The sequence below is a fragment of the Micropterus dolomieu genome, linkage group LG17 (genome assembly GCF_021292245.1).
Source record: "Micropterus dolomieu isolate WLL.071019.BEF.003 ecotype Adirondacks linkage group LG17, ASM2129224v1, whole genome shotgun sequence".
Taxonomy (NCBI): domain Eukaryota; kingdom Metazoa; phylum Chordata; class Actinopteri; order Centrarchiformes; family Centrarchidae; genus Micropterus; species Micropterus dolomieu.
In genome coordinates this window covers 11,431,458-11,445,915 of record NC_060166.1, presented here as the reverse complement: position 1 = coordinate 11,445,915, position 14,458 = coordinate 11,431,458, and the positions used below count along the sequence as shown (strand labels likewise).

Genomic DNA, 14,458 nt, shown 5'->3' with positions numbered 1-14,458 from the left:
TTTCTTCTGATTGGCCAAGTTCCCGGGAAGCCTGCAGAGGGCCCGCAACTAGCTAGCACAGTCTGGCTATGCTAGGCTAGGCAGCAACCAGTACTTGGTTGGCCCGCAATGCCTCCAATGTGCACGACTGCATATGAGAGCTACAATAAGATTGAAAAATAGCAATATGGGACACTTAATTTACTATTTATCACACCACAAATGAGACAAGAGTTAGGTTGGAAAAACGATAGATGAACATTATTTCCTGATTTTGGTTAAACTGGATCATATTTTATGGAGAAAATATATATGAATTCAGGCTTTCCCTCTGATGAATGTGCATCAACATGGACAGATAGCTTTACTTGTTGATAGCGGTTACTTTAGCTAATGGGTAGCAGTAGTTAGTTGTTAATTTAGCAACAAGTAGACCTAAAGCTACCTGTCCATAACGAAACTAGTACGTATATCACTGAGAATTGAGGAAGAGCAGCTGAAAGACATCAGAGGGAAAACCAGAAAGGTTTTTATGATTTGAAGGAAAGTTAAATATTCATTTCCGTCAGAACAGATCTCACTTTAAACAATATGGACCTTTAAAGGAAAAGCTCAGGGGTGCTGTATAGATCTGTGAACAGATTCTATCTGGTATGTTATTGATGCCACACTAGGGAGGACTGGCCAGACAAGGCTGTGCATGCATTATGACTCTCCTTTCCTTATTGATTATGCCAGCCAAGCTCTTTCTAGCCAGTTGACACAAAGTGTGTGTGTGTGTGTGCGCGCATCTGTTTTGTTGCCTGTAGGTTCTCTGGCTCAATCTTCACACACATTTGCAAACTCTAAATATGTGCGTACCATTCCCTAATGTTGGTTTTGCGCCTGCAGGACCTCTGTGGAGGACTATGAGTGTGTACTTGTTAATTTGTGTATGTTTGTGGGGTGTGTGTGTGTGTGCAGAGTGTGGCACTGTATGAACTTTCAATTAGAAATAACATTATTGCTCATAGCTCCCCGGAGGCCGTGATCAATCACTGTCATCAATAAAGACAGGCCAGTTTGTCAGAAAGCACCCACAAGCCTCGGGGTCTGGTGGCTGTGGCAGAGGAGGTTCCTAATCGAGGATGGTCTTTTACCATCAGCCGTACCTCAGAAACTGTCTAAGCCTTTAATTCTGTTACACAATTACCAGTGTGCATTGCTTGGGGGATCAAGGCCTACCAAACAGCAGAGGTGGGAGAAGCAGAAAAGAAATACTGCATCTGAATTTCTCAGATGAAGAGCCACAACAATCTGTGTTTTAGTTAAGAAACTATTTGTGTACTTTCATGCAAAAAAAAATAAAAAATCTGTCTTCAAGTGACGTACATTAACTTTCTGGCTTTTGTACTGTGAAAGGGGTGACACGTGACAAGTCCACTTAGGATTATCCAACTATTCGGTTCACCTCAGCTATATTGTGCATTTAGCATTTAAGTGTCTCTTTACACTTCTTTTGTTTTTTGTTTTTTCAATTTTAGTTCAGTCTCACTGTTCTCATCAGCATTGTGTCCAGGCGTTTTTTTTTTGGTGAAAAAGCTATCATATATGAACTGTACACATCCTGCCCAGCACCTAAAGACAGACACACAAGATCAACAACCAGCTGGTGAACATTGTGAAGAAGTAAGATCCAAATATTTCTCTTAGGAGTTGAATTTATTGAAAGGATAGCCCCTTGAGATATAGCATCTCATTTTCAAGGGGGTACTATAAACACAAATACAAAATAAAACACATACAAACAAAACAGCCCCCAACAACCCCAACCCTTAACTGTTGCTCAAGAAAACATGCATAATTAATCAATTACATGAGCATAAAGAGCCATTGAAGCAGTTTGTCCTCAGTTCATCAGTGCCACAAATAAACTGAGGACAAACCGTACAATTAAAAGCCGAAACAGGTTGTTTTATGATGAGAAAATAAGAGGTAATAGATCTCAGAAAATGAGGAAGATTATTAAAAACTGTTCCATATAGGCTTAAGATAAACTGAACCAAATGAAATTTCCCTCTAGATCTAGGCTGCAAGCGATTCATACATGAAATAATGGTGAAATTTATATGGAGACCTCAAAACAAATCTACATAGAGAATTATAACATAAACTAGAACTGCAAGCAGTTGTAAGCGGGATCCAATCCTCCCGGTCACTTCCCAGGGGGCCCACGGAGAAGAAACGATGAGTTATAAATTAAAGGGAGTTGCGGTTACGGAGATATAAAATGAATGTATGTCTATGTGAATGTTATTTGATTTCCAATGAATAGAACCACCTCGAGGCCGATTGACGGCAAATTTCACACAGCCCCTCGGGAGGTCGTGCCAGATAAGCTCCCTGAGTTTGGTGTAGATCGTCCATTGAAAACGTAAGATCTGACATGACATCCTGTTTTAGCATTTGCACAAACATTTGTTAGCTTATAATTCAGACGTTTTTTAGCGGATCAAAATTCCCTCTACAAACTTTTATCGGCTGGTCCAGAGATGGTCTGTGCCAAGTTCCGTGCCAATCCAACTTTCGGCTTCGGAGGAGTTAATTAAAATAGGTTTTTCAGTTTTCGTGATTTAGTGAAATGAAAGCGTAATCGCACAGAAGCATGTTTTATACCATTGGAATTGGCAGAATCCCCCAAACACGTAGACATAAGGTTTATGAATGTGTGATGTAGTGGTGTGTAGTTATGAGGCAAAATGTGCCTTTGTGCCCATTGAAATTAATGGGATTTTCTGACGGTATTTGAGCTTCGATTATAGCGCCACCTTTTGGCTGAATTGCACTAAATCTCAGCTCTCATCAGGGCCCCATGGGGAACAATTACCCCAAATTTGGTATCAATCGGACTTGTGGTTATGGAGATATAAAATGCATGTAAGTCAATGGGATTTTTTTGGACCCCTAATTAAAGGGCCTAAGATAAGTGTCAGAGGAGTTCTAATGGACAATGTCAGCAAAATCGATGATAGGTTGTATCAACTGAGAAACAGCTTTTGAATTGAAATGTTAATTGAGCTATTGAGACAGGCATATGTTAATCAATATGGGGCTGAATGGAGAGTTCAAGGTCAATCCAAAGTCCAAGATATTTGAGCGAATCAACTTTCTCAAAGAGTGACCAATCATCAAAATGAACATACAAATCAAACGAATATAAATGACTAGGTTGCACACCAATCACCATCTACAGGACTTTAGACCAAGTTAAAATCAAATTGTAAAGCATTCTAGATTTGGAAATCAGTTAGAAATGTAAAGAGCAGTGTCATCAGCATAAAGATGAGCAAGACAATCTGAGCATATTTGAGGTAAGTTGTTAATAAATTAATAGAAATAGAAAATAAAAGTGGTCCCTTGTAGAACAATTTTCAACAATTAGTCAGACTGAGAACCCTGAAGGACAACAAACTAATGGATAGGCATTAAACCATAAAATAGCATTGATTGATTTTATTTAAACCAATAGAATAGAGCTTATCAAGGAGAAGGTAGTGATATACTATATCAAAAGCCTTGGAAAGTTTGATAAAGATAGCACCTGTGAGCTGGCCTTTATCAAAGGATGAGAACACATAATTAGTGAATTTTAGATGAGCCATGGTGGTGGAAATATGTAATTTAAAACCTGATTGGTATGGAGGTAAAATGTTGAACTAATCAATGTACTGTACTGGTCTCAGACATTGAGGACCAGTCAAGACCACAAATTTGGGAATATCAATAAATTGCTTTTGCATTGTCTGATTTATTTGTTAACATCCTAACTTTGATTGGATGTAAAACTTATTGCTTCATCCTGCTGCAACCAATAACCCTAATTAAAAATGTGTTTTTACTGGTAACGACTGCCCCCCCTCCCTGCGGTGGTAAGCATGGAAAAGGAGTGTTGAATAAAGATGCTTACATTGATTTCAGCTCTTAGTGTTTGTATGTGGGTGTTTTAATGGGAATGTGGATCTTTCAGATCAATTTGATTAGTACCTATGATCTTGTTCCACATTTTATTGTGTCATGTAATGTGGGGAACTGGTTTCAGTCTTGACTCGGTCTCGCCCTTCCTCGGTGTTGGTCTCGACTTGGTCTCAGTTTGGGCGGTCTTGACTACAACAGTAATCACCACCTTTTGAAAACAAGGGAAGCTGGCACACTTCCATATGTAGGGGACTGCACAAGCGGACAAAGACATGTTAAGTACATCCGCAGCAAGTTTAACAAATTTTGCTTCCAAACTATCTGGAACTGCACTACTACTTTCTTTTAACTCACATATAGCATAAAAATATCAATGAACCATTAAAAGTAGTCAAGTTTGAGGAACCACATCAGAAAGTGAAATGCTGATTAAAAGCATGGGAAATAAGTACTAAATCATAAATAATTTATATTTTACTCTGATTTAGCAGAAGCTTTTACCCAATGCTACTTTCAATTGCTACAGTATATATGTCAGAGGTAGCATGCCTCTGGAGCAACTAGGGTTATACATTGGTGGATTTGTCACAGAGGGAATCGAAGAAGGATCTCCCACACCAAAGGCATGTGTTTAGTTTTAAGAACACTTTGGTTAGTTTTATTGAGATGTTTAATTTATGTTTGTCTGTTTAATTGATTCCAAAACTGTCTATGGTTAAAAAAAATCCAGAGAAAAGCAATCTCTATAGTAAGTGGATTTTGCAATCCTTTTTTCTTACATAAATTCCTCAAGTATCTGTAGGTTTTCTTCACATCTTTATACAATCAGTATTTTGCCCAGGCTTTATCCCTTTGTTTGAAAATACTAATAAGATGTGAGCTAATCTAGGGTAAATGTTTACATTTAACTCTAATTATCACTTACTTTAGTTCCTTCAGAATAAAAGAAGTTCCATGCGTCATCAGCAAAAGGAATGAACTGAAACATGCATTGTCTCAGATCAATATATTTAGGAGGAGAACTAGGAATTTTAATTTTCCGGACAAAAGATATAGTAATTAAGTGATCAATTGAACAAGCTAGCATAATGAGAGATTGAATGATCCTTTCAGGATTAGTGACAAGTATCCAATCCAACAAACCGATAATCCACCCTACTAGGTTCATTATTTAGCTGAGTGAAGTTTACACTGCTAAATTAATTTCTATCATTGGGGGATATACTAATTCAGTTACTATGGAAGTCACCCAAGATAATCATTTTATTTGATGAATACCAGACCAGGGCCAAACATTACTCTCAATAAATGCTGATGTTGATCCATGTCTGCTGGACGTGTAAATGGAGAAATCTCTGATTACACATTTGCCACATGAAACACATTTTTTTACACATTTGTGCTGTTTTTTCATTTACCATTTCACTCGGATGATAATAGAAAATGTGGCAATATACAATATCCGAATGTTGTCTATCACCATGAGTATTCTGGATAAGATCCAAACATTTCTTATAATTCTCTATAATTCAAATAATACATTTAATTGATTGCACAGCTATATGGCTGTTTTCAGTCTTAGAGTGCTCTCTAGCTCCTTTGTTTATCTCTGTATTTCAAGTGTTACCACAGATAGCATAGATCAGATTGTGCCAAAATGTTTACACTCCTGAGTTTCAAAAGTGATAATCAAAACAAAGGTAACACACATCTGGTTGATTGTTCTAGAGGGATTTTCCATTATTCATTCAACATGTTTACTGTTGCAGAACCTGTTTTTCTTTTATGAGTCAATCAGTAGTTTGACTCCAACAATTAATAGCTACATGACACTAGAGGCTGTATTTGCTTCTACAATTTAGCTGTTATAATAAAGGTACTGAAATGATGGAAAAGCTTAAATGCCACATTCAGTTTTCTTTAAACACCAGTTAATCTGAGAGGAAACATTTATTCTTGACCTATTGAAAACAATAACTTGGCCAAAAATACTCAAGGTCAAGGTCCATATGGTTCCAGAAAAAGATATTTTTTGTCTTAAATTAATCTGTATTCTTTAAATTCTGTGGATTGCACAGAATTGGCAGTTTGCAGTCTCAGAGTATCTCTTTAGCTTGTCTCACTTGAAATCACAGATCAGATTTTGCCAAAATGTATACACTGCTGAGTTTCAGAAGTGCAGTGATTGACCCGAAGGCAATGCTAATCAAAACAAGGGTAACATACATCTGGTTGATTATTCCAAAGGGAATTTCCATTATTCATTCAACAGTTAACATATCGTTGTACAACCTTATTTTTTTATGAATTAGTTTTACTCCAAAAATTAATAGCTACATGACACTAGAGACTGTATTTTTTTTGTACAATTTAGCTTTTTCATCCGCTATTGTGTTTAAACACCAATTTATATGAGAGTTCATTCTTGACCTTGTAATCAGACCAAACAAGCTTAAGCTCAAGGTTTTTGGTTCCGTAAAAAGATAAATATCTTTTGTCTCATCCATGAATGGAACTGTATTTTTGTGGATGTGTGTGTGCGCTGGTTTCATGTACTGTATGAGAAAATCAGATAGGGCCTCTAGACATTAGTACACACTGATGTACACAAATTCACTGACCGTGGCTAAATCAAAAAGCGCTTTCAGACCTGCCTAACAGCAACCTTTGTACTACACTGAAATAATTGTAGCCATTACCAAGTACCGTCATGCTTTAGCAAACAGACAGTTTAACCTTTAGACAGCAAGGTACGTTACTGAAATCAGTGTTCTCTGTATTGTACTGCTGAGGTGGATGGGAATGTCATTTTTTGGCCACAAGCCAAAGTTTTGAACAAAATGAAAATGTTGACCTGATGGTGGCACTAGAGGAAAGGTTTGGGGATCGCCAAAGTTATTCAAATCCATCCTGAGGGGAACATGAATATCTGTACCAAATTAACTGGCAATTTGTTCTATAATTTCTATATAAGATTTCTCTAAAAGACAAAAATATCAACATGATGGTTAATTTTGTGGCAATCCACCCAGTAGTCATTGAGAACATTGCATTTTACAGTCCGAACTGTGCTTTTACAATCTGTGATACTTATGGTCCCCAATCTGTACCACTGCAGTTTGTTACAGTTTATTACAGGAGACCATAAGGGTGTTAATAGTTAGACGTTAAACTTCACCTTGCTATGTGTGATTTATTTTTTCTCAGCACCCTTCAAGTGTGTGCATGTGTGTGTCCCCTGACACAAACTTACACACACACTTCACACACTTGTGGAGATTGCATTTTGTCTTCAAAAGGTAGGCGAGTCCCCACAATGTGACTGTGTAATCAGATTTATGTTCTCCACAACATGAGTGACACATGTCGCCACACACACACACAGACAAATGAAGAGTTGAGCCCTGACCCACTGTGCTGCAGGTTTAACTCTTTAGAAAAAACACATCCCACATAATCCTTGGACTTTTGATAATATGTGCTTTGCTGTGTAGCCGGTCTGAAGTATTATTTTACCACAGCTGAGCCTTGACAAATACTACGGATCTACTCTCTGTGTGTTGGAGTGTTATGTCTCTTGGTCACCAAGTCAGCGCAAATCTCACACTTAAACAACTTGAACAATTGATTTGTCTCTTGAATGCGAAGGGTATTTTCAGAGCGAGAAGTTGAAGAAGAGGGGATATTTTGAATACAGGGCATGATGTCATATTGAAGTAAAAGCCAGAGAGAGAGAGAGAAAAAGGGAAATAAAGTTTGAACTATTTGTTGACACACACAGAGACATACACACACTCTCACACTCAGAGGGGAAAAAAAGGAAGGAGAAGGAAGGACAGAGGGGGGAGCAGAGGACAGAGGTTGTGTTTGAGTTCAGGTCCCGGGTGCCATCATCAGCTTTTCCCTGTATTCTGACCTTTGACCTCACTTTAATTCAAACAGACAACTCCTTGCTCTTTCTCTGCCTGCCTCTCTGTGCTTCTACGTCTTTATCTTCTCATTCTTATCTTCTTGCTGACTCCCAGCTCTCAATTCCTGAGTACATCACACATTATATTGTTGCCGTTTGGGTTTGTGTGAATCTTAAGAAGCATTAATTGGGGTTATCTCTACAGAGAATTGTGTAAATTACTGGGGCTGTGAATCTATTCAAGTACAAGTTCAGTGTAGAGAACATTAGACTTGGCTAAGGATCCTAAATAATACAAATGGACTTTCAGGGTGTGACTGTTTTAAACTAATTTCAGGCTGATGTAATACTTTTAATTACAGGCAGTTGTGTGGTTACATACACACAGTGTTTCTCGGCCTGAGACTGGACTAACATTATGTAGGTGTTAAAGGAGAATTTGCCATTTACCTTCTTTTTCTTAAATGCACCCAAATGTTTCCTTAGGAGATTAACATAAATCATTACTTAAAAGATAATTTCGGTTTAATACAACTTGGTTCCTATTTTTGTTGGTTATGATAACATTGTACTAACCAAGTAAAGATAAGATTTGGGACCATGGCAAAATCACTACAGCAAAGTCCAACAGAGCAAACAACATTCAGATAATCAGACAGTTGAAAAAAAGACAATAGTGTACAGTAATCTAACCACTTTATTTGGTGGTAAACCCAAATAAAGTGGTTTATTTACACATCAAGGTATAATGTGCAAGGATTTAGACTATTTTCAAATTCAAATTCATATTCCAAAAAAAAAAGGAGCAGCACACATCAGGTCATAACTGCTACTACTGCTGTTTGCTCATGAAGCCCTATTAGCTGACTGAGTCCAGAATGGGCACCAGAACCAGAGCCCGAGGAGTGGCATTAGAACCGGGATCAGCAGCCTTACCTCCCAGCCTCCAAGACCGACTGTGATTTACAGCGGGGGTCATGCATTAGTCGGACATGAGAGAGAGAAGCAGCGACAGAGTGTGTGATGAAGTGTGTTTTACAATGAGTTAACAAGGCAGTTGATTTGATGAAAAAGCTAAGAGAGCTTGTGTAAAGTGGTGAACTCACTCGTGCACATCTCCCAGCTCTTCCGGTTTTTATTTTTAAAAAATGGACAATGGACACATTTCCACATAGGCAGCGGCGGATTGGCCATCTGGCAATTCTGGCAAATGCCAGAGGGGCTGGAGCAACTGTTTTGCGGTGGGCCAATCAGATTCAATGTTTCACCTGGGCTTTACTTCGCCGGGCCACCCAGGTATATTAACGGCCGCCCAAGTATAGTATTGTATTATATTAATGGTAGGAAGACAGTGAAAACAGTGACAAACAAATGTACTTTGTTTGTAATTAACTCTGCAGTAGAGAATGACAGTAAAGGCAGACACTGTTTTTACTGTATGAGTAAATTTGTTATAAACGTGTGCTCTTTAAAAACGATTAAGGATTGTGTGCCAGTCACATATGTTACAAATCTGTTACACATGGAACTGCTTATATTATTTCACCTTCTGTACACAAATATAAGTAGTGAATGCATGTGTTCGTGAGTGGAGATGCGTAGTAATGTGGGCTGGTGTGGCTAAAGTGCCAGGGCTGAATTTTTGTCCCAGTCCGCCCCTGCATAATTAAGTTATTAAAATTCTGTGTTTGTATGATCTTTTTACATTGTGGCATCTTGCTTTTTCCTTGTTATTATTGCATTGTTTAAGTTAAATCTGTCACAATAAACAGAGGTAAAAAAAAATAAACACAATAAAAACAGAAACATAGCAGATTAATAACCTTTGTTCTGAGAGTTTTACTAAATTTTCAACGAACTTCCACTTCTTTGCTGATCAACTGCTTTTACAGTGCAAGTAGCCAAGCTAGCAAGGTTATTGAAAAAGAAGAAGTAATCATTTTAAAACATGATAACTTAGTAGTTAGTAGTTCCACATATCTTCCACAGTCTATGGATTCTACTACTCAAACTTTTTGATATGTGACATTTTAAGTTTAGTCAGGACAACTTCATCAGATATTTTATTTGCTTGCAGTAGTAATGTTTGGCGGTATGGCTCTGTTCTGGGACCCCCATGGAGAGGCATGAGGTGAGGAGAGCACCCAAGGGTAGGCAGGCTAGATCAGCTTAAATAAGCTGCCTTTTGTGACTTTGCCAATGAATGCTAAGAGGGAAATTAACTGTGCTGCATCAGCTGATGTGGGCTTGACATGATATGGCCTTCTATCAGCTGATGCACTATGATTGAGAGCTGAGCTTGACTCTGTTGCCTGCCTGAACTAAAGATATGCTCGACTTGTACCTGGTGTTCTGCCAGGAGAAGAGAGTGTCCAGGGTGGTAGGGACATCTATGCCATGTACTTGCTGCAGTTGGTCTACATAGACTCCACAATCTGGCGACATGAGTCTGTGATCTTTTCTATAGTTGTTATGATTTTCCTTAGGGCATGTTCTTTCTCCCTTAGTAGAGTTCCCAAACCACACTATGATACCTGTGGTTACTGTGCATCTAAGGTTTGCATGTTTCCCATTAGAATTGGGGGTGAAAGACTTCCAAATATTTGCTTGCTCTTTTTAAACCCACTAACATATTGCATAAGGCTCCATGCTTCATGTTCATTTCAGAAGTATTGTAAAAGCCACTGCAAACAACAAGTGTTCACAGCAGGCTTCTAGTAGAATTATAAACCATCTATCTCCCATTTGGCAAATTTAGGGTGTGTGTCAGTACAGCTACACTGCTTTTGTCATCCTTCCAGTTAAAAGTGTTAGATGATTGTAAAACTATTCACTCTAATTTAATCAATTCTTTACATGTGACTTTTAGGTGTTGTATGAATTGTACGGTTGAACTGAATTTGATGTGTGGGAGGATATCTTGCGTACGTGCTGCAAGACTAACTGCAGTTAGAGCTCGTAAGTGGGGCAATTAAACACTTGTGTGTGTGACGTCTCCAGCACATGTAAACTTGAAAGATTGATTTTTCACAATGAAAGACAAAGGACTGGAAGGTAAGAGTCAGACAATGAACGAGTGGATGGATGGATGGATGGATGGATGGATGGATGAATAAGTGACACATTTTCTCACATTCCTCCTCCTCAGGCTTTCAGTCCAGTGATGGTGCCGAATGTAAAGCAGTGTGTGTGTTAGTGTGCCTGTGCATATCTATGTGTGTGCACTGCGTCTCAGTGTGTAGGTGTGTATTGATCACTGCAGGGTGATGTTTTATTAAACAGAGGTGAGCGTGGAGATAGGAGTGTCAGGGAGGCTGTTGGTAAAGCCTCTTTCAGTTGGCCTTTTGTTGCCTTTTTGCAGTTGCAAAGTCATGATCTCTCTCCCCTTCCTCCCTCTCCCAACCTCCATTCTTCCTTTTAATAACTCATCATCACCCTTTTGTATCCTGCTTTCTTTTTGCTCATTCTATCACACGTCCCAACTTTTCTGCCACCTTCCTTTTTGCCTTTATCCTTTGCTGTTCGCGAGTTCCATACTCTTCCCTCCTATTGTACTCCTTTCAATGTCATTATCTCACGTGGCCCACATGCTCTACTCTTTTCTTCCGTTTTTATTTCACCCTCACCCCTCTTTTCACTTTTGCTCCACTCATCCTCGTTGCAATTTTCCACCTCCTTCCTGCTTCTTGACTCATCTTCCATCTCTCTTTCTTTCAGTCTCTCTATTTCTTTCTCTCCCACACTCATCCTCCTCCTCCCCTGCCTCTCCTGGGGAAAGCTGGCTGATAAGCCGGTTCGAACAGACATGCCTTCATGGCCTCCTTCTTCCCTTTCATTTCTCCCTCTGGCTTCTCGGTCTCCCAGGTCCTGCAGATGCCTGTTGACTTGATCTATGAATCCCCGGTGCCTCTCAATCCCTCTTTCCTCATCTTCCACCTCTCCACTTTTCTTTCTTCCAGTGCGGGAAGAGAGATAACACTGCATGCGTCCATGAACTTCTTCATCTCCTCACTTTCTTCCTCCTGTCTGACCCACCATCCTCTTTACTCCCAGGGGAAACACACACACATACAAACACACACGCAAATATAAGCCATTCAGAGTCCCCCTGTAGAGAACCAGCAGCGGTAACCACAGTGCACAGCTTCTTCCCTGCTTGCTCTGACACCATTTAACAACCAAGTACTGCACAAGTATTGTGCGCATGTGTGAGATATGTCTGTGTATCTGTTCTGTGTCCAACTCAAGCACCTCTTCTTTTTTTGTGTCCCACATTCACAATGTGTTTCCTCTATCTTCCAATCTTGAAGGCTTGAGAAGGTCAGCAAGGGGAGAATCTGGAGGGACTCTGTGACACATACTGAGGAGGAGATAAGGAGGAAGAGGGGTGAAGAGGGGTGGCATGTGGGAGAACCAATCAACAGGTCCAATCATGACCTTTGAGATGCAGCCTCTTGTCAGGCTGGTCCAGGCTTGACACCCAAACCTTAGTGTTCTCTCTCCCCCTTCCTTCTGCATCACCTTTTTCCTTTGTCTACCCCGATTCATCATAATAACTCCACAATACAAAGACGCCTTCAAGAAGCATAAGGATAAAAGACTATTATCTTTTTTTTACTGACTTTAGTTTGATCCTTCATTTCATAACCCAGCTACATAAAAATACATTTTGTTACAGAATCTTAACACATAACTTTATCGTTTCTGAATTAGGGTTACAATCAGGTAAACAAGAACAATAGTATGGAGGTATATCATTAACTCATTCATTATGTTAAATTGTTAGACTGATGTAAGCAGTGCAGAGTCACTAGGAATTATGCACGTATTGGACGAGTCTGTACCAACACATCAGTCATTTGCATTATTTTAGCAATTAAAATTTTCCATATATGCCTGTTTACAGTTCAGACAGAACTGACTTGGCAGTTACTTGTCATCATTCTGCTGTAAGAAGGTGAGCCCACGCTGTTTGCGAGGGACACAACAGTGAGTTGTTGGAGTCCATATCAAACACAACTTGCCAACTGTCTCACTCTGGCAGTTGAGTCGGTAACCTTACATGCATGCTGTTACCTAAGTGTTGAGTTGTCTTTGCTCTTGTTTTTAATTTAAGAAGCAAATTAAATTCCCAGTCTTATTTTATTGAGTAACTATTTCATTTATATTTTAGGCGCAAGATCAGTCCTGAATCAAATAATTCTTGTAGTATCATTTGTATCTGCACAATGAATTGTGCTGGCCGATGTCCTTAAATGCTCCTTCTGTGCCCACTGTCCTGGCATAAATGTTGAAATTTATACTCAGTAAATGGGACATGGCTTCAGACAAAATATCTTCAAGTGGGCGTTTGGCCTTAAGGGGACCACATACAGTAATTGCTCTCTTCCCACCTGCCATTCACTTTGATTCAAGCCTGTGTGCCCTGCTGTACGGAGGAAGGTTCCTTTCTATTTTTGAATCATATAATATTTCAGGTAATTCAACAAACATGCAGTTGCATCTTTCTCAAATTTAGTGAATTACCCGCAAATTCATCTTATAGCGTGAGGGCCTCTGGCCTTTTCCTATCTATCCAACATCCTCCCTTGCATTTCCTTCCATTTCTTTCCACTTTCTCTCTCTACAAGATAGGAGCGCTGCACGTGTGGTAACGACGTGTGACGGTACACCAGCTATTTCAGGGTGGCCTATTGATTTTCTCATCCCTTTTTTTCTCTCCAATAATGCCCAGTAGAGGTTGTCCGACAGATTGATTGGGATGGTGTGTTTTTATATGTGTGTGTTTGTGTGCTTTTGTGTTAGTGTTGGCTGCAGATCACTCTGCATCATCGTTCTATCTTGAATGAAATGTACAATTTGAACACTTGTTGTCCCCTTTGGGCTGTCGAACAAAATGCCACAAACAATCAATGACTGAATCAAACACACATACTGTAGACAGAATAACACACCAATTGTCAGCCGGCTTCCACCCAGGAGGGACATTCTCTGATATAAATCAAACATGGTGTTCAAAGGCACAAACAAAGAGATAGGACAGACCTGACTTAAATTAAATACTGTAGGTCAAAAACTGCGGCTGAACAGTATAATATTTAGATGACATGATACATTGTAGTTCGGAATGCTAATTAAATCCCCCCAAAACATAGTATATTTTGAAAGGCTTTGCCACAAACAAAAATCCCATCTGATTGAAATGTATCATTTTTGTACTCATCATCTGAAAACTCTTTCCTGTAAGTGCATTCCTGAAATCCCTGCAGTATGCGACAGCTTAATACTGTGGCAACCCTCAAACCACAGCTCTCTCCAACATTGTCTCATTCTGGACACGATTTGTGGCCAGAACTTGATTCACTTTGTACAGAGAAAGGTGTTGTCTCTGTGAGACGACCATCTAAGTCTGCCTGCAGATGAAAAGGCCTTTTCAATCCCCAGGACCAAATTGAAACGCTATGATACTGAGATGAAGGTTAGTCAGGTGGTCCGCAAGAAGACATAACCAGTTGAAGCAGATCTTATAAAGTGATTTTAAATGGAATGACATTGACCCTCCTGGGGCTAACCTTAGATGTACATGTCATAGCCAATGCTAAAAGAAATCAAGAA

General features: G+C 39.3%; 1 protein-coding gene across 2 annotated transcripts in view; it reads left to right on the top strand.

Annotated features, from left to right (window-relative positions):
* LOC123985620 (limbic system associated membrane protein) overlaps positions 1-14,458 on the top strand; it is a 520,828-nt gene that overhangs the window by 328,286 nt on the left and 178,084 nt on the right. The gene's annotated exons all lie outside the window — the stretch shown is intronic.